Below are 22,894 nucleotides of genomic sequence, written 5' to 3' on the forward strand. Positions count from 1 at the left end.
TTTTTTTTTTTTTTTTGGTTTAACAGGATAAATTTAAGCAATCGTACGATAAATTGCATTTATTGCTTCTTAGTTTTGTTGGAAGTATAGTGGTTAACAATTTTGTATTTTTTTCATTTGTATATTTAGATTTAGTTCCTACAGGTGATATCTCACCTATGTGTTTTTCAAAAGGTTTCACTTAAAGATTGAATGCATAACGTAATAGAAATTCGATAAGCATCGCAGAAATTTTCCAGATATTCCGAGAGATTAGAACAGTAAAGATTACGCGCGAATATAAACGATTCAATTTGCCAAAGAAAAATCCGACAATAAGTAGAAAGATCTTCTACAAATCCTTGACAAAAATTGTATAGCAGATCGATTCGAATTTCAACGAGACGTAGGAAACTACCGAAAGTTAAGGGATTTCGCGGTGAGAATGTGAGCAATCGGAAAACTTGCGCGACACGAGCAAAGTTTCGATACGACGCGACAGGGAAACTGCGCGGAATCGTATAGAATTGTGTCTACTCGGCGAAACTAGCACGCAACTTTGCGAAACAATCTGCTCATACTTCACACGTTCCACTTCCGGTAATCTCGTGAAACTGCAATGGCTCGTGTTTTAACGCCGTTGTTAACCAGTCAACGTTACTTTATCTACGAATACGAAACTTGAACCCTTGGAAAACAAATTTTTCTCTCGATAATGTACGCGCTGCCACGATAATAGCGTTGCCAAGTTTCAGCAAAATAAATGGAATATTACGCGAGAGCATATCTTGCATCATCATTTGTTGCTTCGATAGCCGGAATTTAAATTTCGATGGAAATGTTCCTAGTAAAAGCGCAAATGAAACGTAACGTTAACGCAACGTTCGACTCTTAACGGATCAAATTATCGCACACGCGGCACATTTCTCACGCCCTTTCATCGAGTCTTCAGATCGAATTAACATCGTTGCTACAAATTTCCTATAAAACGATGGCACGTGGCCGAGACTCGGACTACTATTCCAGTTGCATGGATAGAAACAAAAACAGGCATCTCAATAGCCGTATGATTATTGTCCGCCGTAGAAACTAGCACACGCTCGCTTGGGAGATCGCGGACTGAAGCAGGTTATGTTTTCCTTTGCGATCTCGCGTAAAAGCGAAACACAGACAGAACGCATACGATGCGTTCAACGTGGAGGTGAACGCGGACGTGGACACACACCGGTGGGTTTCCTGCACGTGTCCCACGGGAGGGACACGCATCGCCGGTGAATCCCAGCGGCACGGCATTCACGATGTCTCTCTCCTTCGCCCTTTACCTGCTTCTCTCGCTCGTTCCCGAGTACACGGTTCGACGAGCCTCGACACACAAATAGTCGAGCGGGCTCGCCGGTTCAACGTGTAACGAATGGACGTGTGTGCGTGTATATAGCTCGGCTACATAAAGCCCCTCCTGGGTTTTATGTGGCCATATAGATACAAGCCCGGTTCCGAGTAGCGTGTCTGGCATCTTCGTATATAGCGTGGTGGCGTGGGCTCGCGGCTGGCATGCATTATTCACGAAGTAGTCACAAACTGAACCCGCTCTCCCGGCTCCAACCCGATCTGCCCGTGACTCCGCATACACGCGCATCCACTTCGCTCCGACACCGTGCACGGCTACGCGAATTTGCTACAATGCAGTCTAGAAGATTAAGCCTTTGACTGGCGCGCGTTCCGCACAGTCTTTTCTTTCTATATAGACCTTGCTCTGATGGATTTAGGATTTTTCTTCGAAGTTGAACGAATATCATCGATGGAGAGGTAGAGGTTTAACTGTGCGTAAGCATATTTTTCTATCTTTCGTGGGCAAATTGTACCTATGTTTGTGCTTTACTGTTTTTTCTTTTTTTTTTACTGTTCTAGGCTTTTGAAAAATATGAATAATTTAGTCAGGCGTCTACTGTGTTATTCGATAAGATTTTTTTTTTAAAGAATATAAATATTCGTTTTAGGGAGATTCGGTCGAGCACTCGGATTGAAGTATTGCCAGAATATTCTAAATCACTCGTTAATCAGACACTTCTAATTCTCAAGAATTTTTAATGTACGTTTGAGAAATTTGTAAATTATGTGGCAACGAGATAGAAACCAATGCATTTATAGAAGTGTACGTCGTCTACCTTTCGTCTATGGATATCTGGCAGCTTGTATGTATAATCCGCGTTGGCAGAATGAGCAGCTTGTTACACGATCGTCGACTTAATTACGCTAATGAGGACGTTTTGTCCGGTTCTTCGTTATTAACGACACTATTTCTGTGTCGCTGACCTTGTCTGCCTTGCTCCATTCTCTATCTCTCTTTACGTCTGCCTTTCGCAATCCTTTCTTATCTCGTCTACTTATTTAATTCATTAAATGTTGCGAAAGATACGCTGGGACGCGCTTTAACTATTTATCGATTTAATTTTTATTTAAATATATTTTTTAGACATTTCGTTTGGTCCAGTCGAACGATAAACATACACGAATGAAATACACGAATAAAATTATGTAACCGTGACAGTGCGTTTTTAGAATTAATTAAACTTACTATTCCAGCAAATTAGAGACGTGTAATTCGAGAACGATCGAACGACAAGAAGCTGAAAGGGTTCGTAGAAACAGGAAATCTATTTGAGTGAAAAATCGTTTTCTCATTCGATACACGCGGAGATAGAATATCCGCTATAAAATTAGAAAAGCACCGCGCTCGTCAAACTCATGCTACATCACGGCCAATTACATTCACCGTTCATCCGTACGTTACCCCTATTATTGCGATATTATTGAAAATGCATACACGGAGACTCGCGTATCGCTTATGCAGCGTTGTAACTAATAACACACTTTCGTCCATCCAGACAGAAAGCTGCACTTAACGTTTAACACGAACTGCAATTACGGAGAATTACCTCGAATTTGCATCTAGTCGTAAGTATATTATTTACGTACAATGTACATACCACATTTAATAACATTTTATCAAGTTATCGAGCAATAAACAAGAGATCTATCGACTAAGTGAAATTTCACGCGTTTAAACAGCAGTGAAACGCTTTGTATCAATGGATCGATAAACCAGCTGGATCCTTCGTTCAAAGATGTCGGTAGACGTATAATATGTATGTCCAGCGTCGAGGACGAGGTTCGTTTCTCAAAGCGGAATCTAACCGTCGTCATGCCGGTACGCTGATTAATTAAGGAAAATTATGAATTTCTGCCATGGCGACGTGGAAACTTTATGCGACGTCAAACAGAGGAGACGCGAACGTCGCTTACGAGGGAAATTTTTCGTCAAATTAGCAAGCGCGACTGTAGAGAAAAAATTCAACATTTTTCTAGATTCTGCTCCGCAGAATATAACTCACGTTGAGTAACTGGAAATAACCGCAACAAATGGGACCGGAATATCTTGCCGCGTTCCTTGCATAATCACCAGTCAGTTGAAAATATCGTTAACTTGCAGATAATTATCATATTTGATGTATTCGGTATGGACGCATAATCGTGCGTCATCGTGATTCGCAAGATAGAAATAGCGATAATTCTATAGAGCACGATACCGATGATTAAACGACGGATCTTTACGCGCATTCATATTTTTATTCATTTTCACGACAAAAAAACAATGAAATAGTGTCTTTGTTGTTTTCATTAGAGAATCTAATAACTGGGAATATTTGAAAAGCAGAAACATGGAAAGAATAATTAAGGTGAATATATAAATAAATAAATATGTATATCGTGCACTGGTAGTTAACGCTCGCGTGATGCTAATGTCGCGTTACCGATCACAACGCAAATGAGTGCAGAAATAGAACTATCTATGGACTAAGCTAATATAGATCGAACGAATGTTTTATCTTATCGCAATAAGTTAATATTTTGATTGAAGGAGGAAACGAATTTATTCGATATCTTCCCTTTCTCCACTCGCGTATTTGCACAGTTGTACGTATTCGTATCTAACTGTAAACTTTCTCGGAACTCGCCTATCGACTTGTAAATTAAAAACAAGCATGTCGAATTATTACATAAGCCTCTATCCTCGTTTATCTGTTTGCGGCCTCGTAATCGCTCTAATTCCTACGCGAACGAGAAACGCTTCGTTTCCCTGGCAAGCAAAAAAATCGACCCACGGCAACGTTAACTACGGATTATTATGCAATTCATTAATAATTCACCGGTGTTTGAATAAAAATATTCCCAAGTCGATTAATCGATCTCTTCCTGCTTGTGAACAGCGCGTAGAAGGTGAGAAAACGAGGACGACTGTTGGATTAGCTGGTAAATCGATTTTCCAGAAGCTCGGTCAGAGAGGAAGAAGAAAGTCTGCAGTTCGATTACGCAAGGAGAAAGTCGCGCCAGCGAAACGAACGAAACGCCAGTCTTTTTGCGAGTCTGCTGTCCCTTGCCATCTTCTCGCCTCCGTCGACCCATAATCGAGACGAACAGAGAGAAAGAGATGCCAACCAGCAGAAACAAAAGAGAGGAAGATAGAAAGAGAGAGAGAGAGAGAAAAAGGACAGACAAGAAGGAGAACCGGTTCTGCGAAGTCCATGGCGTGTCTAATCACGGCGCTACACGAGCGTTACGCTTTGGCTGCGCATGAAAATACCTATATACACCTATGTACCTATGTACTTGCGTGCCTGTATGCCAACTATTTATACAAGGTGTTACAAAAGAAGAGTTTCAGATTTTCTGAGCTTACGAATAATACTTAACGAGAGATGCGAACGATATCTAAGAAACGTAGACTCTACAATCAGATTTTTCGATGTTACGTTTGCCAGCCGCTACATTTTTCAGCTGATGCGATACAACGCTTAAATCAAATATTTGACGAAAGATAAGGAGGATGTGTCGATCGATGATCGAATTTACATATTCAAGAAAGACACACTGATGGCGTGTCGGTTCGCAATTTCTCTATCACAGACTCGCGTCTTCAAGAAAGACACATTGTGAAACGTGAAAACAGATTTTTATGTTGCTTATAAAAATAATTCATTCGAGCACTTGCGGTGGCTCGTGAAAATAAGATACGTATGTGTAATTAAACGATCGAACATTGTATATTGTAACATTGTATATTGTATCCACTCATAGTGCTATGCTACAAGCCTTTACAAAGCCTTATATCCTTCTTGTGAAACAATCTGTAGGTACATGTGTACTGGTGCATCTGTTGGAATACGCGCGTAAAGCCCGCTGCTCGCAACGTGAATCGCGCCGTACCGTGACTAGAATCGTCTATTTGCCTCGTTTCCTTAATGCATCTCGTCGCACGTAACTCACGATCACGATCCACGAATAGTAAAAACGCGGAGAATGTCCCAATTGCTAATAAGCAGTAATTTTATTCGACTTGCCTGGCACGATACCCGTTGCACGTTCAGTGGCGCTATACGCGAGAACGACGCATCGCGTGTTCACGTCATCGTCGACTACGATGCCATTATATTTTCGTGTTGGAATTTAATTAGAAGCTGACGTGTAGGAAAATATACCGCGGCGGTATGCGTTCTGGATATCAAAAAGTGTGGATCAGGCTGGTTTACTTTCTGCACGATAAGGCAGCTGTGACTCATTGTCGACTATCAGGTACAGCGGGGTAAAGTTTGCGGTGACTTGTCCCGGAAAACCGATATCTAAGCTAGACCATGTTCTTTTCCTCGAGAAGGTTCAACATTTTTCGCGGTGCACAGGTAAATGAATCAACCTGTCACGCTTTTCTGCAAGGCGAACGGCAGGCTTTTATATTCGTGGGAGAGAAAAAGTGCGGAAGGTTACCCGCGAATTTTTTCTCCCGGCGCAAAAAATTATCCAGCTTCTCTCTCCGCCACGATATTCCGTCTCGACACTTTTTTATCCGTTTCGATCCTCTCTGCCTCCCTTCCTCCTTCGCAGCGTCAATGGTTTGACCAGAGCATCGTCTGTACGTTCCATGGTGTTCGCGTTTGAAAGGAGGCACGTTGGAAGGAAGAGGATGAAGTTTCATTTAATTAGGGAAGGTAAACATTCACCACGGACTTACTCGCTCGCCATTGTTATTTCTCCTATCTCTCGGCTTTCTCGAGGATCGACCGTGAAACCTGGCCTGCTCATTCCGAGAGCTTTTTGTTTGCAGAATACCTGCGCAAGTTTGCACCCTACCTGCCCGATACAGACGGGGATCTCGAATCTTTAAAACCCAGCAGAAATTAATTCCACAGGGTTTAATCCCTTTAAAGCTCGAACCTATCTCGCAAAGTCATCTATCGATATGGTTTTATCAACGATTTAGTTAGTTATTGAAGTAAGTAATTTTAGTATCGATAATAATACTTTGAGATATTAAATCTACAGCTTAGACTTCTCACGCATACTTTCCATTATGTTATATCGGTACGTAATAATTTGAAATTCCTACAACTTTAGTTGAAAATCAGATCCTGTCGCAGTTTTCAAATGTTGCATTAAAGTTTGACAGAAATAAGCTAGTAACATTTCTATACTAATGCGGAATTATTTTTTTCTTTCTTTTTCTTTTTTGTGTCTACGAGGAAGAAACAATTTACTCGGCAATTTCACTAAGAAAAGATTGATTATCTTTCAATTTACCGTTTGAGTGGAAATAAATGTGAGCGTCAAGCGGTTAATAAGATGCTATACCGCGACTTTCTCCTGGAAAACTGCTAGCGGATAAACCCACGCGCTTCTCCCATGTATTTCTATCTATCAGCCGATCAAATGACAAGCTTTCGTTTAACGGTGAAACTCAGACTAACTAGAGAGGAAAATTTAGCTGCGTCGAGTTATCGTAAGCATGATTTACGTACGTTTCAATTCGATAGCGATGCACACGTGCCAATAACGGAGCGAAGCGTAGCGCATGCATTACATATTCATATGGCTGGAGCCGATTGCATCGCGGATAGCATTGCGCAAGCATCGCGTCTAAAAGGAACGTTTAAACGGTCTGATGTTCATTCCCATAGAGACGGGTTGCACAAAGCAGCATATAAGCAAGAACAAGATACTGCTTATATCTGATGTATCTGGCTAATAAGTATGCCGTCTGTCCTTGAAAACATACTTTCGAGTTCAAGGTTTTGCCTCGACAAACATTCGTATCGAAGTACACGAAATTCGATCAACTTCCATATTTCAGCGTTACCAGCAGTCGTGGTCGTCTGGACACTTCGGAACGAGTTGCTCGAAAAATCCTTCGAATCGTAGAAGATATTCCAGCATTTTGAAGATAACATATTCTCGCAGGCAAAAAGCAATTATGTACGTGTTTAACGATAAGCAACGTTTTATAGAAATATTAAGATTTCCCTTTGCAGAGCGAGCTTCTAGGAATTATTGCCGCGACGATTTAAGGCCCAGTTTCTATGAAATAAATACTCCCTTTGAACGCGACGAGGCAAACAAATAAATTTTCCCACGAAGTGGCGTTGTAGCTTTGGCAGCTGTTTTTATTCGAACGCGTACATTCCAAGGGAGAAAAAAAGATGCACGTCTGCGCGGTCCGGGAGCTCGACGATTCAGAAATGCAGCCATGAGGGAGAGTAGAATCTATCTTGTGCTCCGTCGCTAAAAATAAGCTTTGTGACTAAAAAGTATACTGGAATTCTATTTAGCCGAACTACGTTTTTCAGTGTTCGCTTGTGTGAACTGAAATATGGAACCCACTTGTCCAAACGAGAAGAATCTAACCGTATTGCGATCGTTCTGCAACGAGTTTAGATAAATAGAGTTATTACCACGTAATAAAGACACCGAGAAATGATATTTTTATGATGAACAAACTATAGGCTACCAATACTCTATAAAACAGAAACAGAAACAAATTTCGCAATTCGTAATTAACGCGATTAGCAAAAGAATGGTGCTGTTCCTGCCTAAATTGGCGCTGAAAGTAATCATCACCGAGCTTCGTTGGGAAAAAAGCAAATCAATTAGAAGGTGGACGAAATTGAGCGGCACGCTTTTAACTCTTCAGAGACGAGACTGTAGAGAGCCGAAATTGATCTCGGCGGAGGCGCCACTCTAAATGGAGAGTAACGGCCATATACCGGACTTATGGCTTCCTCTGACTCTTCCTTTAAACCATCCGCTATCCTTTCCCGCGGACCTGTACCTAACTGAACGCCGCATAAGGATTCAGGCCAGGCTTGGCCATAAATCGAGGATAACGACTGCACGGTGTACGCGCGGCGAATACCGCCATTAAATGGCAAGAGAGCGCGAGCTGGCTCGTGTTCCGCAATTATTTCGTCGAAGGACGACCGCTTCTGGGTTCCCCGGGGGTCCTCGTTCCGTCTCGCGCGAATGTGTGAGACGCTGCACGATCGAATACTCGCGCGCAACACTCGCCTTCTCTTCTCTTCTCTACTCTTCTCTGTATGACCCGGGGACGTGAAGGATTTCGAGTTCTCGACCGGAGGAAAAAAAACTTATACGAATGCCTATCCCAAGCCGAACCAGCTTCGAGAAGTTAATGTCTTCATAAGAAAACGACCGTTGATCGACCAATTACGGGATACTGGATAATTGCTTTCGCGATTCGATGCAACTTGTCCCGTGAATCGAGCTGTAAGCGTAATGGACTTAACGAACGAGCGTCTACTGCGAATTAGAGCAATTATTTCAATCTCGATATAGTTACGATATTTCAACTTTGTTGCAATTTTTTGCTTTTCGAATATTTATTTATTTATAGACTAAAATAAATCTGGCAACCCGTACACAACGTGAACTCGTTTTTATCGTAGACGTTTTAAACGTCCGCGGTATAAAGATCGTCCTATCGTCGACATTTGGAATTCCATTTTTGGAATTTAAACGGAGCCGCTTAAAGGGCCAGCTATCCTCGCCGTGTTTAAATTCCAAACACCACCTGCTGCTCTTCCCGTTCCTCTGCTCGCGGCTCAACTTAGGGTGTAGGAGAACACTATGCGTGTGTGTGTATACGTGTAGGCGTGTGTTGATTTTACTTCGAGTCCCTGGGCTGTTTTTATTTCGTGCTTCACCGGGCACGTGATCTTAATTCGAGCTCAAAGCACTGCAGGTTAATTTGGTAACAATCGAAAGTCGATCGAATGCGATTAGAGTCGACGTATTACTTGGATCGCGATAGTCCACAAAACACCAGACAGGTATACCGTTACTCTCTGCAATGTGTACACAGCACCTGCTCCAAACGACGTGACCCAATGGAAAGTAAGAACATCCGTGTAATAACGGGTTACTCGAATTTTAGAGATAGTGTGACTCGATTTAATTGCTTTTATATATATATGTATATATTGCGTGTGTTATATAAAACATTAAAAAATTTCATTAATACTGCAACGAGATATCAGTGCCAGGATTATATTGATAAAACCAATCTGAAAGTACATATAAAACTTACAACACGTTTACTGCAAACATAAGCCTGATAAGAGATTGATATACGTTATTTGAATATTCGTGTGATTTCTGCGAAATACGTATTTATTCGCGCTAAATATCTTGTAGTTTCTATATATATATCCTCAAATTCGTTCCAAACTTTACCAATACGAACATGATAGTTGAAACTTACTAATAGTTCTAATGGAATTTTAATATATTTCATGTAAGATACATAATACATTCTTAAACAATTTCTACAAGTATTCGACGCCCGAATACTTTTACAGGCCATTGTGTATAAAATAAATTAGCATTTTGATGCTTTCGAAACGCAGACACTTTTACAAAACTACAAAGAACCCGATACGCGTTTACGAAGAAACACGATCAAATATACGTATAGTAAATTCCGCGAGATAATGTCGAAGGATATAAATTCGTTAATGATCGGAAACAATCATGGCGGAGGATTTTTTAACGCCAATAGGAACTTGTCACTTGTTTCCTCGCTGGCGTTCTTTCAAAGGCTTCGCGTTGACTTTAATCGGATCGAACGGCAGTAAGAGTTTGTGCAGCACATTACCTAAGAATCCAGACCTAGGTTTTCAGTCGAAGGTAATCCCTTTTAGTCGCAGTAATCATCACGTCACAAAATACGGTTGCTTCCACTTAGCACAATCTCGACAGCGTTGATGCACGTTCGACGGAAATTCACACGGCATTTGCTCTAACACACCGGCCGTATTCGATCGTATCCGATCTAATTCACCAAATTCATCAAATTATCAATCTATCATTCAATCTATCAATGATAAGGAAAATAGTTTTAAGAAGGAAGAAACGAGCAACACATCACACATCACACGGCAATTCCGATTTTCGAGATACTCCAGAAGGTTCGCGCGTAGCTGCGAGTGCACACGAAGATTGCCGAAGATCAACGCACGACTACGATCACTTCCGAAGATTTCCGACTGAGCTCGTTTTGCATCGCCGCGCACACAGCCAGCACTTGAAATTCGTATATTTAAGCGAATTCTTGAACCGTTTCCGAGGCGGTATTTTATCGGTTCGTTTATGCTTCGCGTCTGCCTTTCATCGTTACATTTGTGTGAATCTCCTCTTCCCAACTTTCTGTTATGCCGAAGTAGCGGCGTTGTCCAAACAATCCATGAACCGTTTCATTGTAACGAAGTGGAACCGCTGAGAGAATCGAAAATAATATAACAACATTTTGCTAGATAACAAACACCGTGGAATTTCTACGTCAGGGATTAGAATACACTACGTCGTGAGTTTACGTTCCCGAGTATTCCAAAGTATTCGTATTTACAATACGCTACGCGATTAACGAGAAACCGTTCCGCGAGAAGCACTCGCCTCGGCTGACGATAGATCGAGATAGGGCAACGCGATGAGAATAGTTCTAAGGTAAAGTTCGGGCGTTCCTGGAGGTCAACGATCCTCGTTTCTGTCGCGTCTTTTCGGCGTGTTTCGCTGAACCAGGACGCGACGCCGATGGAAAGAAAGGGAAAGACGAAGGCGCACGGGAAGAATCGCGTGGAGAACTGGAAGCGGCGAACCGGATTCCAGTGTGCCACGAGTCTCTGTTTGCTTCTGCGCAAGAATTTGTGCGCAACTACGGTCGCACGAACGAATGCCTCGCCGAAGATTGATCACAGACAGAATCTCTTCGTCTTTTTTCCCCCTCTTCGTGCATGATTAATCCTTTCTCGTATGAAATCACGACGCGGTAACAAGTGGGAAATAAATGGAAAATATCCGTTCGAATCGATTTCATGGGAAATTTATGTGTTTCCACGTCTTCTTACAGCGTCTGGTTAAGATATACACGGCATTAAAATACCGATTAAATCTGCTGAATAAAATTCAGTCGATTCGATTGAATCATATCGAAACTGTTGAATGAGAATAAAGAATTTGAAATGCGATTAATCGACACTTTGAACGCGAGCAAGATTATTCTATCTCTATTTATATCCCATTCAAAGAGAAAGATAACAATAATAATGCAGGCGGTAATCCTTCAGGCTATGAGAAATTGAACGAAAATTCATGGCTTCGATCGAAGAATTCCATTACATATTTAAACGGTATTTCGAAGCAAGCCGATTCACTGACACGTTACTTAATCTACGAACCTTTTACATTTATTCTTCTCTTATCACCGACTTTGCCAACATTTTACCTTAGATACGAATGTTGGTTTACTCGATCGAAGAATTATTTCTGGCTGCGCGAAAACTAAGAGAAGAGCATACCAACCAGCGATACGATCGCAACAAGTGTTTCTATAACATCTAATTCCCCGTTTTAAACGAAATCGCAAAACAATTACCAGAAGCACCGATCAATTCTGACCGATCGGTGAATTCGTCCCGACCCCTGTTAAACGATACTCTGAAACCAATAGGAATGATTCAGTGACGAAATTGCAGGACTAGCAGCAGCCTGTCCCGTAATTGCTATCCTAATTGAACTGCGTGCTGGTTTTGCGATATCCGATGCGGTATTGGATGCCTCGTAACGCTGTAACCCTGTAACACCAAATCGATACCGTAAGCTTTGCGAGCTACGCTGGAATGAGATACGCTGGTTTGCACGGCACGGGTGGTCGGATAAGAGGTATCCGTTATCGTGCTTTTTACGGATTCAACTTTGCACCAAGACGTTCGAACTACGAGAGATCTTCTATTAAACGCGATATCGCGGTTTCAGTACCGCAGCTGCTTTATGTGGGTCAGTCGCGCGTTTGTTATCATCAGAGACACAGGTACGTACACCGCGTGAGATTGCGGCCTTTAACGCGTCAAATATTAAATACGATCGTGTATCATCGATCTACGCAGCTAAACATAGTTTTCATTGCATTGCTAGCAGACATTCAGAAGACGATTATAGTTCGATTATATAATACTTCGCACAGATAGATCAATAGATAGATTTCTTTCGCATTTAGAAATTTTTCACAATTACCTAACTCCTTCTTAATTTCTTATCGCGATTAGGCAGAGAAATCCTAGTGCATTTACAGCGATGCATTTTTGCGACGTTACGGGGATATTTGGAGTTATAAATGTTAATTTGTTGCTCGTGTGCTATGTCTACAACAAGATATCTCGTAAAAATTCGTAAAATGTTGGCACGTTTCGATTTTCATGGGAAACTCGATTTATCTCCCCGAACGAGTTCCTCGGAAAGTGGCAAAGGATGGCGAAGAAAGCAACGGCGATAAAACGTTTCACTGGTTATTACTCGCTCGCGTTACGCAACCGAGGAATTAACCTGGTTTTCGTGAAACGTTCCGTACTCTCGCCGCAACGAGGCAAGGGGAAAGAAACAAAGAAAAGAAAAAAAAAAAAAGCGCAGAAATCCTCGACACAGCATCTCCATCGTTCGCGTTAACGACTTGTAATGGCTGGTACGGTACACGGACCAGAGTGAATTTTTTCCCCCTCGGACTTCGTGACCGGACATCACGGATGTGTTCATTTTGCTTTTATTCTGCCGGCAGGTACACGGATTCGGTGCATAGCGTTCGCGAGAAGCGTCCTCGTGTTTCAGCCGCGCGTAGAGCCGGTTTTTTTACGGCTGCCGCAGGCAACAGACCCGTTTTCGGCGAATCTGGTTGTAGCTTGTTTCTCTCCCTCGACCGGATTCAGAGACCGCCCACGATCCGATCGATCGTGATTCTGCGAGTGCGCTGCGAAACTGGCACCGACCAGATCCGGAGATCCTAGGGGAGAGACCGACACGCTGCTCGCTCCGTTTCCTCTCCCTTGTCCCTTCTCGACAACCACAGCGAAGGAGAAAGAGCTTTAACGACCGTGGCCCGAATCGACCTTGCTCCCTCTCCTGTTATTTTCATCGCCGACCAGAAAATGTTCTCACGTACACCTCGCAGAGAAAAGTGTTCGTTCGTCGTGCAATTGCAACGAAATTGGACACTGAAAGACCGAGCGCTGCTTTTACAACGATTTCGTCGAAACTTACAGATATATGGCAAACGCCAATGGTGGGTCGAAGCGAGCTCTCGTGTAGAAAGATCTGGTATATACGTAGTTCTAATGGAAAACGGTTTATTAGCAAAGTACGCGTCGAACCCACGACATTTTCTTAAGTGAAAGGAAAAATCCAATACAAAGATATACGATAAATAATAATAGCGATTTCTTGGAGAAAAATCTGATAAGAAATACACTCGTTGTATTCGCTAGCGAAAATAAATATCGGGCAATTAAGCGATTCGAAGCAAAATTTCATTAGAGGTTTCCTTGAGATTTCTCGTTTTTATAGCCGCCATTGCGTTACGCTCTTCAGGGTTGCGCGAGCACGAGATCTAATCTTCGCAGAGCGGTGGGTCGGAGGGGATTAGGTTTGTCGTGTCAGGGACTGAGAGCGTAAAGGGTAACCGAGTCAAAACAGAGAGAAGGGGAACGTAAGAAACGAGGTTCTATCCTCGATGGAGCAAGATAACGGATGAACCGAGGCTTCTAAAAAATAGCACGGGTTACCGTATCAGCGTTCAAAGTATAGCGTGACATTATCGTCGTCGTTTAACCGTTTCCATTATGTGTCAAAGTGTCAAGTGTACAAAGAAAGCTCCAATTGCAATCGAGTCTGCAAAAAAACAGAATAGCCAACTCCACGTTTTTCAGTTTCGTTATACAGATAACGCAATTAATATTCGATACTCATAATCGCATATTCTCAAATTCGCGTAAATCTGTTGTTAGAACGATGACGCAAATAGCGGTAAAATACCAAGTCAGTTTCAAAAATAACTTTCGCGAGATCACTTTTCTGTATTTTGCAAATTCTGCATAAAACCAGCGTGGTATGTGAAGCACGAAACAAGTATTGTATCGTCTAATGGCGCTATTCTTTCCAGCTTTGCAAAGGAACGACCAGAGCAAGAAATATGGTAACGATCAGGATACATCCTCAGGGAGCTCTAGCTCGGAATAATCGTCGACCAGCGACGTCCCCGTCGAACGACAGAGTCGAGAGGTAACTCTAAACCCTCCTCGGTCAGTGGAGTCAGCATACCTACTCAAGGTTAACACCCGTTTCGTCTTGAAATTCCATCCACGGCGAAATAGGGCCCCGCGCGCAGTGGACCAAGCAACCAGAGAAACGAGCGAGAGAAGGACAGAGGAGGAAAAAAAGAAGCAGAAAGTGGAAAGAGCCGGTAGAGGGAACGAGATGGCGTTCTTCCTACGTCCTCGTGGCCCAGGAATTCTGGGTTAATGGCACCGCATTACGATCGCGTGACTTTAGTCAGATATCCGTGCCCGCGATCTGGATAGTAGTTGGTATCCACAGAGGGGGATACGACAAGGAGTCAAGGAGAGAGGGGAATGAGGAGAAAAATAACCGAGCCGCGTGTTCCGATCGATCGTAAATACATATAATGCAGGCACGGCCGAATGTCTCTATGAGAGCGTTACGTGAGCGGGATTCGATCGGTCGATTTACAGGTCGGTTATACGACTGCGACATAGCGCGATCGAGTTTGGATAGAAACTCGTGTTCGTCGTTTGCGATGCGTTTAAACGACAAGTAGTAACGTCACGTATTTTATCATAACGCAGGAAAAACGCAATTTTCCAAAGAGGATTTCTGTTATCGTATAGAGACGGAAAAAATGGCACGAGGAACGTGGATGTGAGGATTGGGTATCTTCGAATTTAGTGTATAAGTGGTCGAAGTGGTATTTCGTAATCTTCTATGGGCAAGCATACTTTGGCATCTTACGCGATCAAACCGAGTTGTTTATGTCAACGCCTAATTCCTTTATTGCGTTATTCTACGTTCGCAAAATGTGATGAAACTTTGGCGATACTTGATGAAATCTCTGCTATATTTTGCGATAAGTTTTTAGGTCGAACGCTCAGAAGGTTCGTTTTAGGAAAAATAATAATAAATTTGAAGAAATCCACGAGCGAAATGGAGCGTGTAAACGACTCAATTTGCCAATGGAGGGCCAATTGCGCTGTCTGTAATTTGTGTTGTTGTTTCGCCTGCACCAGAGCCTTCTTTCTTTAACGGTGTTCGTATCTTTCGACAAAATTCTGAAGCGATGAGAATTTTTCACGGCGCATTCGCGCATTGGATTTGAAACTGCGATGGTGATATGAAAGTTTCTTGATCGTGTGACAAATCTATTTCCAGGGGAATTAGCGATGACACGTGGAACAAAGGGATTCCGAATCGACGTTGAAACGTTGGTCAATGACAGTCGGATGACGAGAACGAGACTAAAACGGAGGCGATCGGCGATTAATTATCTATTTCTCGCGACGAGGATCGACGTATCGATCCGATGATTCTCGATGAGCTGTGTGCTTGAAAGCTGTCAGGACATTTCCAAGTAGATTATTTCGAGTATCGGTTCGAATCGTCGCGGCGCTCTAAATTTGTCCAACACCATTCTGTCTGTCTCTATACACCGGGGAAATTAACGAATTACACTACCACCTGTCATTTCAAATTTTCTCTCTTATTTTTATTCCTTCATATTTTCTTCCCTAAGACTAATATAACTTCATTTATTTAATTATTTGTATCAGTTGCTCGTAAATTAAACTCTATAAATTGAAGAGCGTTGATATTAAGAAATTTATTTCCTCAAATTTGCCTTGCACTCTATGACTATTTATATCATCTGTTTGCGATAAATCAGCTTTTCAGCTATTTATTTTCGAAGAATTTGAACGTTAATCACAGGCGGATAATGAAATTCTGAAATTTATTAAAACACGATCATCCAATATCAGACACCCTGTGGTGATCGTAAGCTTATATACACGTGTATATAATGTCGAATGTCTGAGATATTGAGATCTGACGAAGAATGTAAAGGATATTATACATCCCCGACCACCACCAACGCGTCAACGTCGAAAAATCCAATAAAACTTTTTTTATAGAGTTATCGTTATTAATAATTCTAACCCCTTGCAATTATACAACATAGCATGTATATATATTTAGATATCGACTAATATGGTGATAAATTAAAATTCCTTTATCGATTCTCCATACAGGCCAATATATAATATTAATAAGAAGCGAATAAGCGGACACTAAGAATGGTTAGTGAAAAGATATTAAGAGCATGTGCTTCCTAAGCACCCTCCACGTTCCTTTTGCATTTTAATGCACTCCACGTTCCGGTGACTTCGCAGGGGATATTCAAGATTGTTGCCCTCGCTCCCTTTCTACGAGGAAGGACATTTGAGTCGGGTCGAGCTGTTCGGGATTGTGTTTCTCGCACGTGTGTACCAGACACGACCAGAACGTGTCTCCGAACATCTTTCCCTTTGGATTCTTCAACCAACAATCACTAATGCGACGACAACCCAGCGACAGCCATAAAGATCATGCGTGACTCAACGTTTTACGTTATTGTAGGACTTTTCTGCACGATATATCGCTTTCCAGCTAACGATATCGGTAAATCGACGAGTCATAGATTACAGGTTGATACGCATCTTTTCCGTAATTTAAAAATGTTATCATACGGAAGAGCATAATCGCACGACACGCGATTCGTGAACTTTCGGTATAAAATTTCATTGGATTCTGGGACATCAAGATTTCCATGAAATCGATCGTCGATCGTGGGAGAATGTTCTTAGGTGGAAAGTTTAGCTTCTCTGAGTTTTCAGTAGGATGGCTCGCATCGAATAACAAAGGGGATAGAGCAACCGTTGTTTTGAAATGCACTTCAGATGCGTCTGGCTATACGAGTATACGTGCACTGGCAGGCTATTTGCGGAACAACAACAAACTTTTGTTTCCGTGGACAAGTAGAAACGCGGGCGTCGAGACGCCTTGAATCGAGAATTTCGTTTCTCTTTTTCCCTCGTTAGACTCTCGACGTGCCGGTACGTTTGTTCGCGCGAAAGGTGGCATAATAAACGGGAGGCAGGAAAATAACGCGCCAAGACCTGGTTTCGCAGTCGAGCCTTCGACGAAGAATATTTTTCGCCGAACTGTTTGCGTTACTTCGATATCAATAGCTGTCGATAAAAAGAAAATACCAAGAAAAGTTTGAAACTGAAGAAAAATACGCTTTACGATGATCCGCGTAACCTTTTTAAATTACGATTTCCTTTTATCGTCTCTTTCTATGTGGCAGAAGCAAGAAAAACGCACTAGAAGCAGATATTTTTAACTGCGATTCTAACTTTATTTTTACACTTTAACTTTATTGCGTTTAGTTCGAGTTAAAAAATCTTCAACTAAAAATAACTGCGGCGATCTCTGGAAAACATTTCACGACCACCTCGGGCACTGCAAGCCGAGATTTAACATGTTCATCCCTAAGAAACAGGCAACGTTTCTAACTCGTAATCGTAGAAAACTCGAAGCAGCGAAATTAGTAGGTTCGAATAAGTCGCTAGCATTTCTCGAGAGCAAAACAGACATCTCGGCGAATGGTTCGATGAGAGCCCATCGATTGAACGAGCCTTTGCCTCGGGCCGAATTGCACGAGCACTCTAAAAATGGAGAAGAGAAGAACAACGGCACCGAGGCTCCTTCTGCATAGCTTTAATGGCCAGGCCTGTTACACATCGACCAGAAATCCTGCTTTATCCCTCTGGTTCGAGCAGTGGAAACAATTACGGTGCCTATTTAAAAACCGGTTTCTCTCCCCGCGTTTCGACCTTCGCCTTTTTCGTTCTTTGACGAGCCGTCCGACGCCACTTCACCGACTTGAATCGCCGGAATCGAGGCAATAGAAAAAAAAGGCGAGAAATCGCACGAAGCTGCTAGGTAGGAACCGGAGACTGATCGCTTACCAAGCAGCTTTAAACACCGACTCGAAGAATTCGTAGGAAGCTCTATCTTTTCTTCTTCGCATAAATAATATTATATTGGCTTCTAACGTAAATTTTTCTTCTTGTTACACATATATTACGTACATTATAACACATAGAAAAGTATTAAATTGTCCGGAATGTGTCTTTCTTTAACAGACACGTCTGTTACAACGACGCATCTTTACACAAACGTGAAACCTAATCCGTCGAACGTTGTGATTTTTATCTTGATAAAACAAAATGGATCATACGTAATTCGATAAAATAATATTTTTTTTTTTTTATTTTATTTGTTGAAATTACAATCAATTCTCGCGTTGAGAATTTTCAGTAATTTTTCTGGCGTGGCGCAGTGACATGGCTGTTTATTTACAATAAGTTATACTTATTATAGATAGGTATAATTTATTAGTGTTATAGGTAAGATAAAATAATATAAAACGGAAAATCTTGCGCATCATTTCCTTATAAAACGAAAGGAACTTTTCAGACGACCTAATAGATTTGATTTTATCTTACAAGCCAGCGTTATTCGAGCTATTTACAGACAACGCAGAATGGATCGATCTTTTCAAAAAGACAATTCCTTTTTCAAGATCAGCCTATCCGAGCACAAACAAAAACAAGATCCTAATCTCTTGTATCTATCGAAGAAACATTCTGAGCTATGCACTGCAACGTTCCGTGTTGGAACAGCCTGTATATATATCACATAACGTATCCTTGAATGCCATAGTCGGCAGCGACATTAACCCGCGCGTAGTGCACACCGCATGCGTATAAACGTATCAGCCAACAGCAAATCCATAAATTGAAATTAACGCGCGACTGAATATGCAAGGAAGGACGCGACGTGCTGCATATTGATGGTGGCGAGGCGAGGAGGTCTCGTTTTCGACGCGAGATTTCATAAAGGCGGTGAGAAAGAGAAGAAGTTTTGATCTCGTGAGCGTTCGCGTGCTTGCGCTCGCTGCTTAACGATGTAATTCGTGGTGGCCGATAACGACCACCCCTAACGCAACGCGCTGCTTCGAGTGCTGGCAATTAGGGTAATTGCATTCCGCGTAGAGGAACGTGGGTGAAAGAGGAAAACAGGCGAGCGTGGAGAAACGGGAGGAGGGAACGCGAAGCGATTTGCAAGTCAAACGGCTTCCCCCTCTTCCTTACAGCCAACTATATCCCTCCTCGGTGTGCATACCGAGCGGAAAAAGCACGGAAATTCCCTGGATAATCAGTGGAGTTTTGTAACAAGCCGTCGTGGCTTCGTCTCTTCTGAAAAAAAAACGCCTCCTTCCGATTACTTCCACTTGACGTCATTAAGCAGACGAATGTCTGCTACGTGCAATATCTTATGACATACGTCTTTGTGATTTCCTCCGCTGTTTATAACTCGCACCTTGATATACAGGATGGTTGGTAACTGGTGATACAAGCGGAAAGGGGTGATTCTACGCGAAAAAAGAGGTGGAAAATATAGAATAAAAATTTTTTTTTAATTTTTCCATCGAGACAACGATCTACAGTGAGATCCGTTATAACGAGACGTACCCAGCGAAAATTCAAAGTCGATTTTCTCGAAAACAAAGCCTCAAACGAAAAATTTTTATTTTACATTTTCGACTTCTTTTTTCGCGTAGAGTCACCCCCTTTTCGCTTGTACCACCAGTTACCAACCACCCTGTATAATTGACTGTGACTTCATCAACTAATTGACCAAACATTCGTTCTTTCGATATCTTTGGCAGCGGAGTTGAACGTTTACGTAGAATCAGAAAATATGTAGGGACTATTTATCACGTTGACTGCCACGACAATCGTATTCGTGTGACAGCAAAGTTTCCGGTAGGGCCGCGTCACCCGTATTCGGGTGACGCTTATTTGACGACTTGCGAAGGATCGTCGTAGGTACTTGAAAAGATATTCCAGAGGAAATAATAAAACTATTGAATTGTTATAAAAGTAATATGGTTTATTAAAAAAATTATTTACTCGCATTACTAAAATATCGATGGGAGTACGTAGCAGAGAACGCTTGGTACTCTGGCACGCGTGGCCTTTTTTTTTTAATATTTATTAAAATTACAATTAATTCTCGCGTTGAGAATTTTCAGTAATTTTTCTGACGTGGCGCAGTAACATGGCTAATTATTTATAATAAGTTAATACTTATTATAGATAAGTAGCACGCGTGGCTTGACGGAGATTTCGGTGAAAACACGCGTGGCAGACAACGCGTTATAGGACCAATTTTAAACGTACCGAAACGATAAAACGATGAAAAATGTTGTGCATGGAAAAATATCATTTAATCCTTTCGCTTCGAGCGTCGCTTATAGACAGCACCCGCGACGAATCCTAAGTGCAAATCCAAATGATGCATATACAAGTGCTATCTGTAGTCAATAATATTTCGTTATCGGCAGAACACTTTCTGTTGATTTTATTGACACATAGGATTAATCAGTTCTTAAAGTTACTCGTTGATACAACATCAAAACGTTTCACGTAATACATTTCAAACATCCAAACGATCGTATACTGTTTCATGCTAAAAAATCTATTAAATCCATTGACAGTAAAAAGGTTCTTACAAGAATTATCGTTATTTAAGACTTAAGAAAACGTATATACAGCAACCACGCACACTGTGCGTATTTCTGGCGCATGTTTCCGTTCGGTGACGGTATTTCGGCGGACTGGACTGCCAAAGCGAAAGGGTTAAGACTCGTTTATCAAGCCATAAAGTTTACGATAGAAACTATTTGGTGTATTCATGCGTACTCCGAATTGCGAATGAATTTCGACTGTGGTATCCTGTATGCGAATGTGAAACGCATAAGTACGCTGCAAGCTTCGAGATATCAACTGGTTACCATTTTCGCCGCTATAACGGCGAAATAACGGCGAGTGAAAACAACCATACGAGATTCGCGGATCCAGCGACCGTGTGATCCAAGCGTGTGTATTTGGAGTGTGAATGTATAGACCGAAGCCGCGTCTTAAAGAGAGATGAGCCGCTCGTGACACCATCAAGGTCGTCAACTCATCAGGCCTCATCGGGCCAAGCGATAAAAACGAGCTGTTTACGAGGGGGCCTGCTGATGTCATGACGAGGAGAATTAACAGACCGGCAGATAGCCCCGGCCGTTAAAAGAAACGAAAGGGAGGAAAAGCGAGACAAGGAACGAGAAACATTAGTCGCAGACGTATTACGAAGCTTGGCAAGGTGCCAACCATTTAAGAATCCCGAAACCTGTTTCCGGCTGCATTGTGAACGCTTCTTCTTTCATCGAGGCTGAACGCTCGTGCACGGTACCGCTTTCTTTGTAACGGAACAAGAACCGAAGAAAGGATCCCCGAGCCAAACACGGTAGTTGAATACAATTATCGAAATTGCTTCGCTCGGTCTTCGTTTTATACCCATTCTTTTCCACCACAGCTGCCACCATTTTTAACGACAGATTTCATTCTTTCCTCACACGCTTTTATCCGGTGTGTTCGAATTATGTTACGTTATACGGTTTAATTAACCTGGAGAATAGTTAACGACAGGCGAATTACACGCGGCAGAGAAATTATTCGGTCGGAACACGGAAATTAAATATTCGGCTCGTAAGGAAGTTTTCATTGAAATTGTATAATACCATTGCGTTATAGGAAATTACGAACGTTCATCTCGTAAATTACGAATTTTTCTTTCTAATATCACGCACACGCGTTTCTTCGTTTCCCGACGAAGCGTTTTTTAATCGGCTTCTACGTATCATTTTCATTGTGTCGTTCGAAAGTACGCGTTGTTAAATAATGCGAATTTCGATATAATAAATACAACAGCGTGTGAATGGAAAACGCTAATAAAAAAAAAAAAAAAAAGACGAAATTGAAAAGAGACATTTAACACTACCATCGAATGAAAATATCGAACGATCGTATACAAATCATTTGTTAGTTCACGGTAAAATTGGATTCGCGGTGAATGTGTCGAATCATAAAGAAAAATATTCGATAAAAAAAAAAAAGGCAATCTTCTATTATTTAAACGATTCAGTCGCATGCACATCGTTTAAATCCAACAACATATTTTCACTGCAACACCTTCCGCTTCTATTTAAAATCAAACTAGCCGCTGGATGGTATGATCGATCATCCCATACGAAGAAAGAAAAATCCGTTCGGTACCTGTTACGGAGAACAGGTTCTCCTGTGCACTGACCTCTTCTCCTCGCAGGTACTTAAGGGAATAAAAGGCTCCCGCTGGAGTTGAACGATAGAAGGGACGGACGAGTTTTGCCAGCGCTTCGTCAACGTCGCCTTCAAACCTGTTTCAGACCTGCCTCCGTGCCGATCTTTCGAAATCTGCGCAGACAACTTGTTTTTCGAAATGGAGAAAACCAGCGGCAACGATCGAAGATATCCATTGGAGAAGAAGATAGAGACACGATATAAATAGGAAAAAGGGTATGGAAATCGAAGTAAATATTTTTAACCCTCTGAGCGTTCACTGAAATGTCCAAACTATATTCTTTACGACTTGAACTTGAAACTGTATTCAATTTCTCTTGATCTTCTTAGTAATTTTTTTGTGCTAAGCAAAGTCTTTAGCGTTTTTCAGTGCTCTATCTTTACCGTTTTTTTTTTTTTTTTTTTTT

At 41.8% G+C, this 22,894-nt stretch overlaps 1 protein-coding gene and 1 long non-coding RNA gene across 2 annotated transcripts in view; one reads left to right on the forward strand and one right to left on the reverse strand.

Annotated features, from left to right (window-relative positions):
* Positions 1–22,894, reverse strand: part of LOC100748410 (probable JmjC domain-containing histone demethylation protein 2C) — a 242,142-nt gene that overhangs the window by 119,556 nt on the left and 99,692 nt on the right.
* LOC112212970 lies at positions 802–4,763 on the forward strand. The gene is made up of 2 exons (XR_002946828.2): positions 802–1,799; positions 4,248–4,763. It is a non-coding gene; the product is annotated as an uncharacterized LOC112212970 (long non-coding RNA).

Source organism: Bombus impatiens, unplaced genomic scaffold (assembly GCF_000188095.3).
Source record: "Bombus impatiens unplaced genomic scaffold, BIMP_2.2 scf_0406, whole genome shotgun sequence".
In the NCBI taxonomy this organism is placed as follows: domain Eukaryota; kingdom Metazoa; phylum Arthropoda; class Insecta; order Hymenoptera; family Apidae; genus Bombus; species Bombus impatiens.